This window comes from Dasypus novemcinctus, chromosome 2 (assembly GCF_030445035.2).
Source record: "Dasypus novemcinctus isolate mDasNov1 chromosome 2, mDasNov1.1.hap2, whole genome shotgun sequence".
NCBI classification, from domain to species: domain Eukaryota; kingdom Metazoa; phylum Chordata; class Mammalia; order Cingulata; family Dasypodidae; genus Dasypus; species Dasypus novemcinctus.
The window spans coordinates 95611505-95616937 of record NC_080674.1 but is presented as its reverse complement, the minus strand read 5'-3'; the positions used below and the strand labels follow the sequence as shown (position 1 = coordinate 95616937).

General features: G+C 35.9%; 1 pseudogene; it reads right to left on the bottom strand.

The window, feature by feature from the left end:
• Positions 1-3619: 3619 nt before the first annotated feature.
• LOC101420036 (mitochondrial fission regulator 1-like) lies at positions 3620-4622 on the bottom strand (annotated as a pseudogene).
• Between the last annotated feature and the right edge of the window lie 811 nt (positions 4623-5433).

Sequence of the window (5433 nt, the reverse complement as noted above, 5' to 3'; positions counted from 1 at the left end):
GTTGGGTTGGGGAAAATACACCAAATATAAGATATGGCTATAGTTAGTAGTAATATTTTGGCACTGCTTTTTCATAATTTGTAACAAATATTTCAAAATGATGCAAGGTGTAGGTGGTGGGGTGATATATGGGAGACCTCTATGATAATATGCATGTTTCTTTTGTAAGTTCACAACTTTTACTATGCACTTATTGTTTATATATATTCAATATGTACTTTTAAGTGTATGAAAGATACACTTCAATAAAATTCTATAAAAATGAAAATAATTAAAATAAAATCCATGTTGCTATTTTTTTTTCATTTTCATTAGAAAATAAACACAAATGACAAAAAATAAACTGATTTTAGAAGCTGTATTAACCAGGGTTCTCTAGGGAACAGAACTGACAGGAGATATATGTAAACAGGATGAGATTTTATAAAATTATCTAATGTGACTATGGGGATGCACAAGTCCAAATTATTCAGGGTAGTTTAAAAACCAGGGGGGTTCTGATGAAGGCCCTTGATGAGTTCTCAGTAAACACTAGCTATCCAAAGTAGAGATCAGAATTCTCTCTCTCAATTCTGAAATCACTTCCCATTTTAAGGCCTTCAACTAATTGGATGAGACGTCACTCAATGCTGACTGCAATCTCCTTCGTTGATTATAGATGTAACAAGTCATCTATGCAATCAACTCATTGATGATTAAAGTCCATGAAATGCCCTTTTATTACAATTATCCCAGTGCTTGCTTGACCAAACATCCAGGCACCATTACCTGGCCCAGTTAACACATTAGCCTAACCATCACAGAAGTTTATTCCAGTTTGGAGTTCCCAGGACATGATGGGTTTAATGAATGGTATAATCTTCCCCCAAATCGATTTACATGATATGTGGAGTGTTCTTCTTTCTTAAGAGTTATTAAAAACTCTTAAACTTTTCCTTAAAAGAATTCGTTAATCTAGAGAGCTGTTTAGATTTGAGATAATTTGTGTATTAGTTTCTAAGGCTCCTGCAACAAATTATCACAATTGGCTGGCTTAAAGAACAGAAATTTACTCTCAAACTTCTGGAGGCAAGAAGTGGGAAATCAAGGTGTTGCAGGGTCATGTTCCCTCTGAAGGCTCTAGGGAAGATCCATTCCTTCCTTCCTTCTTCTTAGCTTCTAATGGCTCCCAGATATCCTAGGAGTTCTTGGCCGATCTGCTTCCATCTTCACATGGTCTTTGTTTCTGTATGTGTCTCTGTCTGTCTGTTTTATTCTTATAAGAACAACAGTCATTGGATTCTTAACAGTCTTAATCCAGTATGACCTCATTTAACTTAATTATAGCTGCAAAGACCCTATTTTCAAAGAAAGGTCACATTCTGAGGTTCTGGGTAGACATGAACTTTGGGGGAGACACTACTCAACCCATTATGGCTTAAAATTGAGTTCATAATTTCAGTAAATTTTAAAATAATTTTAAAAATACAAGTATGGGTTTTCTAAGTAATAATGGTTATATTCTGATCTGGGTATTTTTGTGTCACCTTGTAATTGATCTTTCCTTTTAGTTTAATTTCTCTTTCCCTGATTTCTCTTGTCTCAGAAGGCCATGACTTGCTCATGAGGAAGACCATGCTCTCCCATGTGGTTGTTCTTTAGGGGATTGCATAGTGACTGGTAAGCTGATGCAATCTTTCTATATATCTATCCCACAAATGTAGTCAGGCACTTAAAACATGTTTCTTTGCTTTTGTGGTTATATTAATATCAGACAAAGTAGACCTCAAGACAAGTAGTATTGCCAGAGGTAGTGTAGTTCATAATGATAAAAGGGCCAATTCATCAGGAAGACAGAACAATCTTAAATGTGCACATATCTAATAAAAGGGCTTCAAAATATATTAAACAAAGAAGAAATTGTCAAATCCATAATCAGAGTCAGTGATTTTTAACACTCATCTCTCAGTAACTGGTAGAACATTTAGATAAAAAATATCAGTAAGGATATAGCAAATTGAATAGCACTATCAACCACCAACTTGAGCTACATGGCATTTACAGAACACTCCATCAAACACTTGCAGAATACATATTCTTTTCAAATATACATGGAAACTTCATTAAGATTAAGATACATAATAGGCTAGACCAAATAATAAGTCTTACCAAAATCTTAAAATATTGAAATCTTACAGTGTGTTCTCTAACTGTAACAGAATTACATTAGAAATCAATAAGATATATGGGAAACCCCCAAATATTTGGGAACAATAAGAACTATGTTTTACTACCTCAATTCTCAAAAAATGTCATTGCAACATTTTGATACCCAGGTGGATGGACTTTTTTTTTTTTTTTTTTTGGCACAAGGTGCATTTTATCATGAAATGAAAAAAATTAACATTCAAACCTAATTAATTATTTTGAAATATAACGCTTATGGGGTTTTAAAAATTAACATATATTGTCATTAACCACTGGCTAGTTGCATCAAGAATATCTATTAGATTATATAACAATCCTTTCTGATATCCTGATTATTTATGTAAGTGCCCTATACTATTTTTCATGGTCCCATCATCTTTCAAAATCCCTAAAATCTCTGAGTTTTCCTAGAGCAGGGCAAGGAACTGCCAATTTTGTCTTGTAAAATAAACACTTTTTCGAAATACGTTAATGCTATTGATTATTGACTATTTCCTCAGCTTGGATGTAATTGGGGTCATTAGGGAAACATAAGCATCTTGAATTCTGTCAATACATGACCTTTAAAATGCTCACAGCATTCTGGGTTACTGGATGTTAAACAACCTAGCCCTTGCATGGTCTTATAGCTGCTGCATTGCAAGTAAGAATAGAAGTACTATTCCTAGTTTTTTATTTTTATTTTTAAAGGGATTTAATTGAATAATCTGATTCCTCATTACTTGACAACTTCATTTTCTTCCTCAGCACTGGGTGGTATTGAGTTGAAAACAGCTTTCATGGTACTCTACTTCCCTTCATTTAAAAGCTTTCTGAAATTTCAGCAGTGAGCATTATCCTGTTCCTGTTCAAGCCCTGCCTCCACAAAAATGTGAGCAAGATATATAAGATGGAAGTTCTGTTCAAGGCAAGAAGATTTCAACCTCAAATATTTCACTGCATTAACTTGTGTCACACCAGCTGTTCCGTCCTTGTGTAGTAAATTATCATTGAAAATGAGTGAAGGCAACAGTACCTTCACTGACTTCATTACTATTTTATATAAACTGTTTTCTATCCAAGTATATGCATATAAACCATTTGCACAGATAAATTAGTGTTTAGGAATTTAAAAAATCTCACAAGAACATCCACAAGCATCCTTTTTAAGTTCTCAAATCTGAACAACTGTTTTCCTGACTGGAAACCTGAACATTCTACCTATTCATCAAAAACATGCCAGAATACTGGATAGGTCCAGATAGACCATAATATAATAAAACAAAACTCATTAACTTTGTGCTTTCATTATTGCTTAATCCTCTAACTAGTTTTTAAAAAAGACTACCAAATAGTCAGATATTTACTAAGTAGTGTTGATTTCTACTAGGCAAATATAGCCCTAACAAACCAACAGTTGAACCAGGATAATCTTTCTCAACTAATTGTCTATTTAGGAATTTGAAACATTATCAATTAAAGACTTCATTTTTCCTGCAGACTTCAACAATTGTGGCCCAAACAACACTGTTCCTGAGGTGGTCTCTGAGTCTGAATTTGGAATTACTTTTTCCACTTCACTTTGGCTATCGCTTCAATACCGATGAGCAAATTTCTTTTTCAGAGTCTCTGCAATGAGGGCGGCAGGGTCAGTAGGGTCCACTGGTTTGGGCTTTACATCTTGCTTGACCTTATAACAGAACAAAGTTTTGCACTCTTCATATCCTTAAGGACTTCTAGCATATTTGGCATGTCACGTTTCTTTGGACTGTTCTTAACCAAAGTCTTTCAGCATTGGCTTTTTTCTCTCTTAGCTCTTTAATCAGATCAATAGCAGATGTACTTTGATGGAGCCCTGTTGGAGGGAGGGGACATGTGGTGACAGATGTGGAGGTTGAGGAAGTGGGACAGAAGGTGGTGCTGTGGTAGCAGATGTGGTCAAGTCTAAGTCACCTGCAGTGAGATTCTGCTGCTTTTGCAGGGTCACAATTTTGGCGATCTGAGTTCTGAGAGTGGCAAGTTCATTTTCAAGAGCGCTGTTCTCAGTGCTTTGTTATTGGCCAGTGGTGTAGTACTCAGTTGAGGCGTCTCTTGAGACAGATTTGGTAAGGAAATCTGCCTGCTTGGGGATTTCTCAAAGAAAGGAAGGTCCTCCTGAAGCTGTTGCCTTAATCTGACCTCTGTCCTTGATCTTGTTGAACACTCTCCATCGTCTTTGGCTACTTATCCAACATCAGCAAAAGATGCCACAGCATCCTCTTGTTGGTGGTTGGGCAGCATGACTGGTAAGCTGAAACTGAGCTCTTAGACACTGAGTTAGAGATAAATTAGTACCAATTTTTGTTAATGATACTTCAAGATGAACCATATGACTTTCCAGACCAAAGTACCGATTGCATGCTTACTCTAACTTGCTGACATTCCATCCCAATTAGGCACTTAATCCAACCAAGCATTTAGATGGCAAAGTCTCCCCAAATGTGCATTTCAAGTACTTCAGGTATACATAGCAGCACATGGTCCAGAAAGTACACCGAGCTGCAACGGCAGCCAGAGATTTCTTCAGTTCCTCAGCTATTCCTTGCCGAAAACTTTTTTTTTGGGGAAAAAAAAGTCTTCTGTTGCAGACATGGTGTTTGAAAAATCAGACAAAATATATTTCATGGAAAATCTATTTTGAGATCGACATTCATTCGAAAAGCTAAAACTAGCATCCGGATAAAAAAAGGAAAGGATGAAACATCAAACTGAAAATATCTTCCTATATTGTGACATTTTAGCAAATGTAAATGAAACCACCTTTAAGGCTGTCACAAGCAAAGAAATCCAACTGGGGTCTTGATGACTGAAGGGATGTTAAAGAATCTCTCATCAGCAGACCATAAAGAATAAAGCACAAGCTATCAGTAATGTGCAGATGTTATCAGGATGTGACTTCAGCACAACCCTGCATCCCGACGGAGAGACAAAACTGCAGATGTTTAACATATTACAGGAACGAACCACAAATTCTGTTTCGCTTCTCCTACTTTATAACGCTTAATTTTTTTTTCAAGACACAAGGATTGCACTTTGGAAGAACTTCCTCCAATCTTAATTACTTTGTAAGTCTAAATGATTACTACAAGGATGTTCGTAGCTGTGGGTAAAGTGGCATATAAATTACAACATGGGGGTGATGCAGTGTAAAATATGCAGGGAAGGAATATCTTTAAGCATTCATATGCAGGCAGTGGGAATATAGTTCTCATTATTGTGTGATAATGG